At 44.9% G+C, this 14,927-nt stretch overlaps 1 protein-coding gene across 9 annotated transcripts in view; it reads left to right on the forward strand.

Moving 5' to 3' along the window:
- Window positions 1-698: 698 nt before the first annotated feature.
- The window catches only part of tenm4 (teneurin transmembrane protein 4), a 97,747-nt gene continuing 83,518 nt past the window's right edge, over window positions 699-14,927 (forward strand). For all 9 annotated transcript variants that reach the window (XM_037267070.1, XM_037267071.1, XM_037267073.1 and 6 more), the window contains exon 1: window positions 699-1,061. The gene's annotated coding sequence lies outside the window, so the exon portion shown is untranslated. The remainder of the gene's footprint in view (window positions 1,062-14,927) is intronic.

Raw genomic sequence — 14,927 nt, forward strand, 5'->3', positions numbered from 1 at the left:
CCAAATCGGCTTTCGGGCTCAAAGTCAAATAGTCCACCGACGGGGGGACACAACATTTGGTACGTCTGCAGGCTATTTTAGCGACAATAGGGAAATTATTGCCAAAACAATTTTGTATGCACAAAATGCAGTCCAACTTTTTTTCTTCTTCTTTGGTTATGTGCACAATTAGAGAGGGATGTTTGCGCCGTTGCGGGAGTGAACATCCATCCAAGGATTAACATCGAGAAATATTTGTGAGTTGGGTGCTGCCCACCGAGAAGATACTGTTGGTGTTTCACTGTTTGTTAAGCGATATAAAAATTATCTTAATAACACACAATACGTGCTTTTCCGTAATCAATTTTTCCAAAATCATATTTATTTATGTTTTTGCAATCTGCCTGACTTCCTGTTTTCTTAAATTCTGCCTTTATACGTTGCTGTTAATTTTATAAGTACATTGAGTATAAAGTCTGCAACCAAAAACAGCGTGTCCCCCAAAAATATTTATGCTTGACTGGCCATTACACGTGTGTTTCAATGTAAATATGAATGCAGCAAGTTGATGAGTGAGAGAGGGGGGGAGGGAGAGAGAGTGGGAGAGTGAGCGAGCGAGCGAGCAAGAGAGAGAGCAGCCACTTGCAGGGACTCCAGCCTCCTCGCACCGAAGGGGGCGTCCACGCACGCTCTGCGCCTCCTCGCGTGTGCTCAGTGAGCGGGAGCACGCAGAAGCAGAAGCAGCTTGTCACTCCCCTGCATGCACATCGCTTGGCCGCCTTGGCACCGTGACATCTCGTTTTCCTGCTCCTCCCCTCCTCAATTCCAAGGAACAATCACGCGCATTCCAACAACGTGGACGTGTTGACGTGCGTGTGAGCAGCAGCGCTTTTATTTTATTTTTTTATTTTTTTTGATAGATTTTTTTTGGAGCGCCGCGCACGGAAGGAGAACAGGACAATTTCCCCCTCCTCCTATTCACACAGCATCGTGCACTGTGGAAATAACGTGCGTCTGCGAGTGGAGACCTCATCAAGTCAAGTGTGGACCCGGACGGGACCTGCTGCATTGTCTTCACCATGGTAAGCTGCAGAAATGCTCATTGAAATATACATCGTGCGCGCAGATGTGGCTCTCCTCTCTTCTCCTCGCCCCCTCCCCTTCTGAACCGCACCTTCGGTCCCGGCCGTGCACAGCTCCCTCCCTCCCTCCCTCGCTCGCTCTCTGGTCTACCTGCGTGCTTATTCTCGTTCATACGTGACGAGATGTGGGCTTGTCAATAAGTCGTTACGCTTGCTACGATGATGATGATGTGTTCATTTTTCATGGGACTTGGAGTGAACATCTGTGGTGCTGTTTCAAATGGATAAAGGAAATGGTTGGTTTAATTGAAAATATTTGAATGTTTAGATTTAATGGGATTCGCTGAATTAATTCAATTTTTCTTTAAAATGATTTATACAAAAAAATTTAATCAATGAAAGGCACATAACATTTATTTTATAAATGTTTTTTAATAATAATTTCTGTTAAATTTGAATTTAATTGAAAATAATTTCAAAAATTAAATATTTATGAAACAGCAAATTATTTATAGCTATAATTTAATTTTCCCCAGAATTCAACGCATATTATTTGAAAGAATTTTTTTTGCCAAATCCTCAAAACATGATAATCACATTGTTTTTTTGTGATTAAAAGCGGTTCTAACAATGTTCCACGTTGTAATGATTAAGCAACAAACAAGCTTTGTTGTGCTGTGCTGTGTTGTAGTGCGGTGTCATTTTGAGGAGTTCCCAAACAATGTGTGAGAGCAGAGTGGGAGTAAAATGAGTGAGTGAGCGAGTGAGTCGAACCCCCGGGAGCCATTGTCGGGTGTTGGTGTTGGTGGGGGGCTGCAGAACTAGTAGCTCGGACCGTCTCCTGCTCTGATTGGCTGGCTATAAACGACTTGTGTCCACTCGTCCATTAATGATGGTCTTTCATTCTGTGGCTTAGTGTGTTGTGTGGTAATGGACATACTCAGATGGTGAATTGTGCCAGTTTGAATTCATTGTCGGCTTGAAAAAGGTAGGAAGATGTAGCATTACGAGAAAGAAGTTGCTCAAAACGGGCCCCGATCGAAAGCAGCTATCGAAGAAGGATGGCTAATGCTAGCTTGCGAAACCTTCTTGCCTATGTGGGCGGAGCATGGCATCATGCTGCCGTAATCAGAATAATTGAATGGCCATGCGAATTTGACCTGGATGACACGAACACTATGAACAAGCGATTAGTCTGATTCGAATCGTATTTTCATCAGATGGGAGAAGGAAAAACTCATCTTACAACATAACCCTTAAAAATAAAGGATTAAGAATCTAAAAAAAAATGCTGGTATGCTTTTTTCCCCCCCCGATACATCCTTTAAGCATAAATGCAATCATAACACGGATCTCTGCGTGTAGTCATTTTTTTCACTGATGTCAGTAATTCTAAAGTGGAATCAATAATTCTTGTGTAACTGCTTTTTCAGCAGGCCCAACCCGAGTGTTTTTTGGCTCGGGGGCGGCTTTACGTTTAGCCGAGGCTGCTCTCGCACGCATGTACTCCATCTAAATGCAACGCGTGTAAAGTAATATTACGACACACCCACATGCTTTCCCCCATTTCCCCAACAACCCATTTCAAGTCATCCACGGCCGCCCGGTGACCTGCCCTTCAACCTTTTCTTTCCGCCGTCTCTCAAAGGAGCAGAAAGACATTTAGCTTGTCTGACCTTGCCGAGTCTTCATTCTCACATTCGGTTGCGACGGCTTCATCACTCGGGCTGTGACACGTGGAGGCTACTCGGATTCCTTATTACGACCGCTGCCCAGTAGCTGCCTGTCATGCGCTTTGTCTGCTAAAACACTAACAGTCCGCATACATACATTTTGGTCTAATACAGGATAAAGGGATCAAATAACACAGATTCCAGTGAAGCAACTTCAAGAATGTTATATATAAATATGTTAAATATGTTTTATGTGCCCCCATGAGTGTAAACATGGCATTCTGATTAATAGTGTGCTTGTGGAATATCAATTAAGCAACAAAATTCGTCTCAGGGGTGCGGCCATTTTGCCACTTGCTGTCGATTGAAAATGACATCACAGTTGCCAGGTCACAACCAATCAGGGCTCACTGGTTCTCTGAAGCTGAGCCGTGATTGGTTGTGAAGTGCATATCTGTAAAAAAAATACGAATTAAATCTGAAAATGTCCTTCTGATGAAACTTTGAAGATTTCTTTCTGTTTGAGGGCGTTATAAAGTTTTTGACCGAGTAGCATCGGGTCATAATGGTGCTATTTGATTGACGCTGGAAGAGGCAACGAAATACCGCCTGGGGGATCTAGTGAATTACTGTCTGATATAAAATAGCATGCATCATCGAATTGGTTTTGCTGGGCCTTATAAAATACGACACCACATCTCATGATGCGTTGTGGCTCGTCGTTGAGTGAGCAGGTGCAAAAATATGAGGCCCGTATAGCTCCGGGCTCAGATTACTTTCTGAAGTCAGTGTCGGAGTTGTTTGTATTGGGGAGCCAGGTGTTAGCCTGCCCCCCTGGACACGCCCCTCTGCACCAACACAAAGACTCTTCGTCCGGTCAATTGTTTAGTGGGCGGGTGGCGTCGGGGAGGTGGGGGGTCCTCTAGACTGTGTGATCAAACGTGGATCCTGCGGCGTCTCCACATCCATTGCCGCCAACTCAGGGGCCAATCAAAGAAGAGTATGGAAAAGCAACGGGAGGTGCCTTGCTTGATATTTTATCGCTATTGTTCTTTATGCAGACATTTGTGAAAAAAAGCCTTTTTGTTTCGGTATAGAAATGAGATTTTCGATTTATGTGATGTGTCATACTGCAGCTTTTAAAGCCGTCGCGCTAATTGGGTTCTAATGTTTGTTGCCCATGAAAACTGATATGACAGTCATTTATTGGCAATTATTTGGCTCCGCCCCAAGCGACGGCTGCCGAGCCCAAGTTTGAGCACCGAACAACTTTCCCCTCATGCCGAGAAATAGCGACTGACTGCTTCTAAGTCGCCTTAGACGTGTTCCTCAAAACACAGCGTGGCAAATGACTCGTTCAATTTGAAGCGCCTTTTATTCTCACGACAGCGTGGCAGCCTCGCGTTGAACCCCGAGGAGGAAACCAAAGTGACAGTAATTACATTTAAAAAAAGAAGAAAAAAAAAAAATGGTCCGGCCGCGTTTGAAGGTCAGCGTTCCGTCCCGTCCCTCGGGCGGGGCGTCCCGCTAACAACGTGCGAGGTTTTTGTTTGTCCCTCCCACTAGAAGAGCCTTCCCCAGTGGCGTTTCATCACGAGCATCTTATGCAAGATGCTGAAATGTGGCCTAAGCCTCAGGTAATTAAGCCCCAGCGGTTCACCCGTCGCCGGAGCTCCGGTTTTCGAGCGCCTTTGCTTTAATGAAGCCGTCTCGGGGCTCCTTTTGCGTTTTGCAGCGTTTTGTGCCACACAACTTTGCATTTTCACCCCGCTGTGATCAATATGCACGCGCAGTGGGAGGCGGTGGAGTAGTTTGGAGACGGGGGAGCCGCAGAAGGAAGGTCAAGTGTGTGGCACTTTGCATCTTTTGGATACAGATATCATCTCTTGGAATGTTTGGTGGAAAAAAAAATCCAAAAAACACGTGGAGTGGCTTTATTAGTATTCAGGAAACTGGAATGTTGCTAGAAACATGTTGAGGCATCTGTTTGGATACCTAATTAATTTTAGATGACTCGGGATTAATTCGGGGCAGTGATGCCTTAATTTGTTCATTAGTGTATATCTGTATAAAAAGGTCGCCATCTTTTCCTGTAATATGTCTTTTCTAATTGATACAGAGCAGTGGTCCCACTGCTGTCATGTCGTTTCACAGGAAATCTGTCCTCGGCCAATCTGATAGCGCCCTCTGAATTCTGCCTAGCAACAAGTGAGCCTGTGTTGTGTAACCATAAAAAAAGCTGCTAGCTAAAATTGTATTCAAGCAGTGACGTTTAATTGTGATGATTTTTTTGTGGAAAAATAAATAAAAATCATCTACAATAGCCTTGGTTGAAATTTGAGGATTTGATTTTTGGTGATTGCCACAGTCATTTGGGACTTGTTGAAACTTGAAGGTTAAGATTTGCACACCTGTGCTTTGGTTGGTTGTTTGATGGCGTACGTCGTAACAGCAGCAGCGTTGTTGCCACGCGCCTCGGCCCGGGCCATACATTTTACGAGCGTCGGGCGGCAAAGTGGTAGAGTGGCGTCTCCCGGCGGAGCTGACCTTCAGCTGTTACGCCATCAATATTTATGAGGCCCCGCTAGCTGGCCCGCTAGCGCTCGACTGCTCCAGTCACAGACACAGTGGGGCATTTTTCCTCTCAGCCGCGGCGCAAAGATGACATTTTAGCGAACGGCCTTATTTATCAAATACACGGAGAATGTGCTGACCTGTTCTTTTATGCGGTGGCGTGACCCAGACAACAACACCTGTCTGTTTGCGTTGTGTTGTAGCGTAAAAACGCATTGACGTTATTGATTTAAAGCCGTGTGGGTGACATAAGCGGTGCTGACAAAAAAGTCATTTATCATGCTTTAATAAGGATTCAGCAGTGGCATAAAGAAATGACAGGGTTTGTGGACAGATGATTAGGAAAGGTGTTTTTATATATCATAAAGCCGCCATTTGCTATTGTGTTTGCTGCCTTTCACTTTTTTTTGCACTTATGACGGGTCAATTAGACCTGCAACCGAATAGACGCAGGTCAATTAGACCTTCAACATAGTGTGTTAAATTGGGTCATTTTGACCCGCAACGCAACAGGTTTAATGAAGAAGAGTGTCAAATAAAATTAAATTCTGATATTTTTGTCTTAAAAACGGCAATACAAAATGGCTGCGCTTGACAACGTAAAATCTGTTTGCAATATTTGTGAGGACCTCCCAATGATTTTGAGCACAGACCAGTCCAGTTGCGTGTAGCTTTAGCGGAATCCTCTTGAGTGATTTCATGTCTCCGGCAGGATTAACCTTTTGATAGGAAGATTATGTCGCCGCGTCTCGACGATGCGTCTGATCGTCTTACTCTCGCTCTCTGTACAGTGCAGCACGTTGGGACCTCTTTCCTAAAGTGATAGCGTTGATAAAAAGATGCTAGCAGCTGGCTGCTAAATCTGCCTTCAGAAATACGCTCATGCTAACAAACGGCGAGAGGTGTCCCGACCGGTCGGCCATTTTTGAATGATGTCATCTCGTAGCTCCTAATTTGCGGCTGCGTGTACGATCACAAAGTTCTTTCGAGGAGTCAAGGTGGTTTACTTTTTTGTACTGGATGGCATCTCCCATGGCTTCAGCTATAATCAATTTCAAAGAATAGACAAGAAAAGGCCTATTCTTTGCTCTTCCGAACAAAGCGCGAAGCTTTCATCGGCGCGTCGCATTCGTTGTCGACGAGGCCGTGTGCTATTCACCAGCCGGCGAGCAAATTGCGCGCGCGGCAGCACGGGGATCGTTTGCTTCTTTCGGAGCGATGAGACACAGATAAGCATGTGAAGAAAAAAAAAAAAGTCTTCTCAGAATGCATTGTTTGTAATGGTCTTTGTGATCTATTAGGAAATGTTTTGCACGGTATGGAACAACTTGACACTGTAAGCAGGCTTGAGGAGACTACTTTGTGTGTACTAAGTCAACAAAAGTATTGGAATATGTGGCGCATCTGAAGTACAGTACAGAAACAATGCTGCTTGGTCAAAAGTATTAGGACAACCTTGCACAGTTACTGTTGATCACTTTTACTTTGGCAATATACGGCCAAAAGTATTGGGATACGTGACCCACAGTAGTGCAGCCCGATGCTCTTGTGTATCTGCACGCACGGCAACCCTCTCGTGAGCACATGCGGACAAACGCCAGGGAGCACATCAGGGCTTGGCGCCGTTCCCGAGCTGGATGGTCAGCGCGTGCGTCAGTGTGGTCAAGCGCTGAGGTTTTGGCTAAACCAAGCGTGTCGTATTGAGCCACTGGAAGTCAATCCACAAAAACAGTTTATGGATTTTTGTTTGTTTGTTTGTTCAAATTAAAACGGCGTCAAGAAACATGTTTTGCTGTAGGGGCTCCCAGATACTTGTGGAGTGTAGTGCTTTTAAGCCACGGTGCTTCATATGAAAGCTGTCTAGTAAATGTGCACTAATGTGATAACAAAATGGAAAAAAAAACAAAACACAATAGCGCATATTGCTTGCATATTTTTGCTAATGTTTTTGGTATTGGTATTTGGTATTTTTCAAATTCATCTATTCATCTGATTTTTCAGGGAACAAACATATCTGAATTTAGACAAAAGTAGTCCTTTCCTTCTGTTTTGTGACCTCCAAAGGCGGTCGCAGAACAGTTTAGCAAATCACACCAAAACAAATGTAACATTTATAAAAGTATTCTTTACTGCCCATGTAGGCAGTGCAAAAACATGTTAGTACCACTTTACAATCAAGCTACCTCCCTGACGGATTTTTAAATGATTAACTGAAGTAGTTTGTTGACGCCTCCCGATTCCAAAGCTCCTTTCGTTACAGTCTGTGATTGTCGTGTGTGAGTAAAACGAATCAATGAGGAGCGACACAGCATCGCTGGGCGAAAACAAAAGGCCTCCGTCGAAAGTGCTTGCGACTAATTTGTACCTCGTCTTCTGGAGTCGGCCGTGACGGCGTGCGAGCGGGCTCCGAGCCTCTCGTGTTGAGTCCAAGTGAATCAAAACACTTGTTACCAACAACTGCTGCAGTTTTTTTTTCCTCCCCTTTTTCATTTCACTGAATCCACGGTCACGGCGGAGAAGGAGAAGGGCGCCGGCGTGCTGTTTACTTCGAGAGCGCCGATTGTGCGCGTTCACCGTTTGTCTTTCTGGGCTCGGCGTCAACACGCTGTCTGGTTTTCAGTGATTTTCTGGTTAAAAAAAAAATAAACACACACGGGCACAAATCAGCATGTTTGTGCAAGTGGAAAATGTGGAAATGACACTGCGACGGATGTGCTAACGCGGCCATCTGCTCGCGGGCCGCTCGGAGAATTCGAGAGGCGGCCGAGTGTTACGGTGTGAGCAAGGTGACGGGATTATTTCTGCCGCCAACTGCTCCTTTTTACCGTTAGAGTATGAAACACGAACGCGCCAGCTTGTTTTTTTACATATGACTGACTATGAATGAAGATGTAGGCAAAACCTTCATGGTACATTTCACAATATTCAAGAATTAACTCATTTACTGCCATTGACGACTATAGACGTGGAAGATTCATTTTAACTGGGCTGGCAGCCAATGAGTCAAGACAATATATGGATTGTTTTCTTCTGCAACGTCATAGCTACCAATTGCAACGCATGGTAACATCCGTATTGCGCAAGCTAAATCTAACCTAAAATCAAAACAAATTTCGAAAACCTGTCGTGCTCCAAAAAAAATGTAAAGAAATTATTTAAAATCAGCATCGAAAATATGTTGATGGACACATCAAGCCATCTCTGACCAGTTTAATTTTAGGGGGTGTCAATTACCTGATCTTATTTTATTTTTTCACAATTCGTGACAGGCTCAACAAATAACCGTGGATTACTGAAGTCCTCTTTAAATTGGTACAGCAGGAAGTACGCAAGCCGCCTGGCGACCCTACGTGACCTCGCCATACTTTTAATGTCATCCTAAAAATTACTCCATCCAAATATTTCCATCCGCACAAGATTCAGCATGAAGTCGCCCCCCCCCCTTAAAATAGTCCAATAATCCCTTCTTGAAAGCTGCACAGTTGAGGGATAAGAGCACTATCGCTGCACTCTGAAAGGATGAACTCACTCTTTTGTCTGCCTTAAAATAGTTCATTTAACACTGTTATATATTTGTCCAGATTGGTGAGTTGTTTCCTGAATCACAATACTTCATTGTACCAAGTCATGTTTTGGACAATTGTACACTTGTGTCGAGATTTCAAACAAGGATTGTGTTCCAGATTCAAATTGCGGCTAGGATGTCAAAATTGGGTTTCAAGCCCAGAGAAGTACTTCAAACAAAGGAGTAGGGTTTTCAATAAGCCAGGTTTGACGCTTTCAAGGTATTGTTGCAAGTAACGGTTTTGGCTAGCAATTGGCAATTTCCGCAGTTGCGCTTATTGTGGGAGTTGAAATGGCGCAGATTGCTTTCTCACAAATACTAGCGTGACGTAGCAGTGCTGAAACCGACAACGCATTCTGCAATCGAGCCGAGCTTGTGCTGGTCCTGATTACAGTCGTGCTGATTACGCCCGCTGAAGCGCCGCTGATTGCTATATCGTAAACCGTGTGACGTACCGGCGAGGAAACTGCCAAAGAATTGGGCAGTTTAGCAGCCATGCCAGTTTTTGCTCCAATTGCTATTTCTTTTGGCAGCCTTGGCTAGATCGTGAATAGTTTGACGTTGCTAATAATTTGACACTTGAGCAGTAGATGTAAATTGGCAGCATTTTCTACCAATTAAAGAAATGCAATGTATAAATATTGGCTTTATTCCAATTTGATTATATTCCCCCCCCACTCTTTTTAGTGTCCCCCCCCCCATTCTTGAATGGTAGTTCTCTATCGACCAATCAATAACATCAGTGTCCTCTCCGCACTAAAACTGCGCTGACTTGTACACCAGCGAAGGCCTGCTGGAATGTTAACAAATGACGATAAATCAGTAAATGAGGAGTCGGGGAGCTTTTTGGGGGCCATAAAAAGAAGCTGCAGTGGGTCAAAGCTATGAGCTACAGCGCAGCGGCTTGGTGTGAACGTCCCTCTGACTCAGCTCAAACTCAGAAAGTGTGAGCTAAATCACACCCAAAACCTCGCCGGTATACGTTACGGCACATTGATTGAAACTAAACATCACTTTTCGTATCTCGCTCCGTCAGGCGAGATACATGTAAATAAAAAAAGCACGGTGATGACATGACGGCGAGATGTGCCAGCCACCTCACAATTTATTAGTCGCCACCTATTTTACATTTAAAGTGGAAAGCTGTCAGCGTGGCGACGGAATTGTGTCATTGAGTGGGTGCCTAACGTGTTAAAAAATGATTATGGTGACGTTTGTTTTGTGCACACGTCACAGCGTCGTTACTGCTCTCCATTTTTTGGGCTACATTGTTTTTGAAGTGTACTGAAAACGCATCCCTGAGGAACACCACTCCACCGTCTTGATTGTTATAGAGCTGCTGTGTGTTTGCGGGTTGAGTAATACACTGAATATGCAGACATAAATATTGGGAAACATGGGCGGTCCACAGACAGCGACAACAGATTCCTGTCTTCTCAAAACCCAACCCTGGCTTGAAACCGTCATTTAAAAGCCTTGTATAAAACAGAACCCTACCCTGAACCCAAAACCATGGTTTGAAACACCAACCCAGGCTTGAAATCCTACCTTGAAACTCTAATCTCGGCTTGACACGGGCTTGAAACCCGACTTTGTCCCAAAAATAGTAAAATCACGCGACACGAGGTACGTGACGTGAACCATGTCAGTAAAGTCTCCCACCACCGGCACTTTGAGTATGCATTCACTTCTACCTAAATATTTAGTTTGATGTACTCGAGCATGCAAAACAAATCAAAACAATCACCACCGTGTGTAAACATGACTTGGGTCGGTTGAGCGCGAGACGACGCGGGCGTCAAACAAACAGCGGGATTCTCCAGCTGCAGTAAGCAAAACCTCCGACGATGATTTGGAGCAAAGCCGCACTTGTTTCCAAACTCGCTCAACACAGCAACGGTGTTAACATGCTTTGCAACTCCCCCACCTCCCGTACTTAGACCCCCCCTCCGTCCAACCTACCTTCCTATCCAAACAGCGGCCCGGTTTGAAGTCGCCTTGAACCTGCGGCCCTCGCTTTAGGAGGCGCGGGGCCCAAGGGGGGCTCGGGTTACAAGCGTCCAACCTGCGCCGCATTAGCGAACCCCGACGAAATAATCGCCATCTGGAAGCTATGCGGCAGCCCGTCCTCGCCTTCAATCACGCTGACCTCAATTAAGTTTCATTTGTTGAGTAGTTTTATTCGCTGCTTGGCTAGCCCGCTCGGCCTTTCTTCTTCTGCCTCGTGTGGTAATTCTCTTAGGTAGCATGTCTTCTACCCCAGTGATTCTCAAACTTTGGGTCATCCAAACCTCCAGCTGTTGCTTGGTGGTCTGCCAAATAATTTGCAGCGACTTACTATGCAGCCAAAAAAAGTGCATAGCGATGGGCAACGCTAACGAAACAAACCAGTTAGCGCATTCGACTTTTTTCATGCCTTTGGCACGCCGAGTTGTATGTTTAAATGGCGGAAAGATGACGAGATTCTCTCCTGGACCCAAAATGTAGGAGAGAGGCTGCTCTACTCTGAGTCACCTCCCCGCCCCCCCGCAGCCGCCATTAGCCCACCTTATGAGGGCTTTCGTGAGAGAGCACCTTGAGTGCGCCAGGACAAAGCCGGCCTTTGTGGCCGAGAGAGCCTACTTGGTATGCCGCGGGTTAAGAGTGGATGTTTTTTTGCAGACGCTTCCCGCTCGTGGACTCGGGAAGGTTGGGGTGGGGGGCGGCTCTATCTTGACCCCACTTAAACGGGAGACAATGAGCGCACTTGAGCGCTCGCTTTTCATCATTTTACGGCGGCGAGAAAGAAAGGGAAAAAATCTGGCATGACCTCATGGTCGGGCATCGGGAGCTAATTTGAGAACGTAACCGACGATGTTAATAAGCAAACGGCATCGATGGCGTCGTGCAGATCAATGCGGGGCAACTTCTTCAATTGCGAAAGAAAGTTCAACGCTGGAGAAACAACAAAGCACTCAAGTTGAATCACAAAGTGCAACAAATTGTTTGTCTTCCATTTAGGGATGCTAAGCACAAAAAAATTGTCCACTTTGTTTTTTAGAAAAGCGCAACATCCAAAATGCCATGTTATTGCAAAAATGCCAAAGAAAAATCAAATCACTTGCAGCTTGAGGGCTTCATTCCCAAATAGTGACACCACTACAAACAACAACTGCAATAACTCCCCCGAGAGAAACAATGAATGTTTACTTTATTAGCAGACAGAAGTTTTCCACTGGTGAGAGTTTGCAGTTATTGCCGTTTTGGGATTATTTATCACGGTCGTTTAATCTTGATACACTTCAAATATGCAAGATGTTGGAAACGGAAAGACGGAGCTTGGAATAATGCCAGCGTCCTAATGCCGAGCAGATAAAACAAAGAGGATTATGGGTAATGTAGTCGCTGCCTGTTTTAGCCGGGGCGGATGAAGCAGATGAATTTTTTTTTTTTCCAAATTTTCAAAAGCTTTACAGCTTATATGCGCTGTTTTGTTTACCAAGGATGCTCGCAAGCATCGATGATCATTTTCATTGCCAAGCAAATGTTCATGATTGTGTGCGGGCAGAGTATGCTAACTAAATTGATGACTCAGCAGACAAGTCTAATAATTCAAACCAAATGTTTCATTTAGCAGTAAATTTGGTACTGAAAAGTCGCCAGTGGCCATTTAAAATGAAACATTCAGTCCGACGGCTCTCGATTTTAAATTCTGTATACTTGACGCATGAAATTTGAGATTTTGCCCTTGTGTCAGATTTATTTTTGCCACAGACATTAGCAAAAAAAAAAAACGCTTTAGGATAGTTTCATGCGATTGTTTTCTCGGGAAGGTCCTCTTTGTTTGGAGTTTCGGCAAAGAATGGCTGTTTGTACGAGGCTTTACAGGGGGGGGGGGTGCGTGTGTGACATGTCACCATTGTTTTTTGCCATGTGACATTCTTCTGTTGGCGGCTCCATGAGTGCTTTGTGTCCTTATGAAATGATTGCTGTGTTTGCCCGCTGCCCCTTGAGGTGGCGTGAGGCTTTAGCCAAATGGAAACTTTTTCTCACACTATTTTGCCCTTTTTGTCCCGCATCAGAGAAATCAAACTTTCCGTGACTACACACAAAAAAGAAAAGCTGATTGCAAGATGCTTGCTCTTTCACTCTCCATTCTATGGTCGGCCATCTTGTCCATCCCACCTCTTGAAAGACGTGCGCTTTTGTCGATTTTCACCCCAAACAACCACGAGTGCATTTTCCTGGAAAATGAAAATGCACATCTGGTTGTTGTGTGAGAGCACATTATTATTATTATTTATGGAAGTTTCCTTTTCTGTCCCCGGGCCGGCTCCTGATTAAATCTCCGATACTGATTGTGGCCTTGAGTGGCGGCGATCGATCGTCATTTAGTCACGGGATTAAATGAATACGTCACGAGGTGCGACGCTCCCTGCCCAGATAAACGACGGGGCCTTTGCGTTTGATGCCACGGAGCCGTGGGGGGGGGGGGGGTGCCTTTTAATGCCCCCTCATTGTGGCAGAGTGGATGGCGCGGGTCGTCATCAGACATTCCGTGTCATCACCGTGCCTCAGGAACTCTGAGTAGCCCCGAGAAAAAAATCCGCCGTTGCTTCTCTGCGTTGGTACTTTATCAAAGGAGGCTTTTTTATGATGCCGGGTGTCTCGACTAAAGGTATCTGAGATTCGCGGGTCAAAATCCACAACCGATAGATTTCCAACACATTTTGTCCAAAGCAATGGTTTTTCGTGATAGTGGTTCTGTCGCATGCTAACTTGAGTGAATCACTACAGCATTCAATTACTAATTTTCTGTCAATTGTTATTTGCTGAAGACAGATTTTTGTCACAATTTGATTTCAGATCCATTGTAAGATGAATATTTCAAAATGCGAGCATTACAAATCAATCAATATGCAATCATTACAAATGACAGGCAGAGTATCAAGGGGTTGAAGGCTTTACCCCGTTTCTTGCCCAAATCTATCTGGGGTGGGTTCCAGTTCCACTTTGACCCAAATCAGGATATACGGTTTGAAAAGAAATGAATGGATGGATTTTCTGGCAGCTTTATAATGTGTCTGTTTTAATAGTGATTGACATGTTTTTTTGCCGTAAATTGGATTACCGCCATGTTCTCCAATTGAGTTAGCCTTTTTTTTTCTCCCCTTTTTCAATGGCATCATTACCTCGTGCCAAAGCCCCCCCCCACCCCCCTTTAATACCAGACAGCCGCTGCTTTTATTGTGTCTAACAACACAGTTCGATAGTTGCTGTGTGTCACAGTCTTCTGCCCGCTGTTTTTGGATTCATTTTGAGAGAAAAGAAAAAAACAACGCTGTTAAAATCCATCTTAGCGTCATTACAAGTGGAGCAAATTGGCTCAATTTTGTGCATGCGGTGGATGCATAATTGCGCACCTTCCCGTTGTTTACTAGCTTGATCACACCAGGGATATGATTGTGTGGTTCATAAATAATTTGGCTTATTGTGGTCAGCGTGCATACTCGCCAGTGCCGCTTTCACGAAGATAATAAGGCTTTTCGTTGGACATTGTGAGAGAAATATTATCGCAACAATAGGTCTGTTATTTGGAGTTTGCGATGGGCGACAACTTCACTGCGTCACACTCAAAAGCAGTTTCTGATGTAGCAACATTAGCATGAGCGCCGCTAAAGGCGGAAACTATTGAAGTGCTCCTCGTCCTAGTTTTGTAGTCCTAGCGAGTCCTCGTCCTAAATGTTGTGAGTGGAGCTGGAAATGCGAGTGATTAGCGGCGAGGGTCCAGCTGCAGTCAGCCGTCGACGTTTTCTGTTTACGTGGAGGCCGTTGTACGTATTCACTTGAATGCACCGCTGCGCTGGAGGGGTTAGCTTTTGATCCTGGAAGGAGTCCCTAGTATCCCCCCCACTTCAGCCTTGCATGGTTGAGGCTGAATTCGGATTTGTTTGGCGAGGCATTCAGCGGAACTAGCCACCCACACACACACACACACACACACACACACACACACACACACACACACACACACACACACACACACACACACACACATAGGCCTCTTTGGCCAAA

This window comes from Syngnathus acus, chromosome 13 (genome assembly GCF_901709675.1).
Source record: "Syngnathus acus chromosome 13, fSynAcu1.2, whole genome shotgun sequence".
Lineage (NCBI taxonomy): Eukaryota > Metazoa > Chordata > Actinopteri > Syngnathiformes > Syngnathidae > Syngnathus > Syngnathus acus.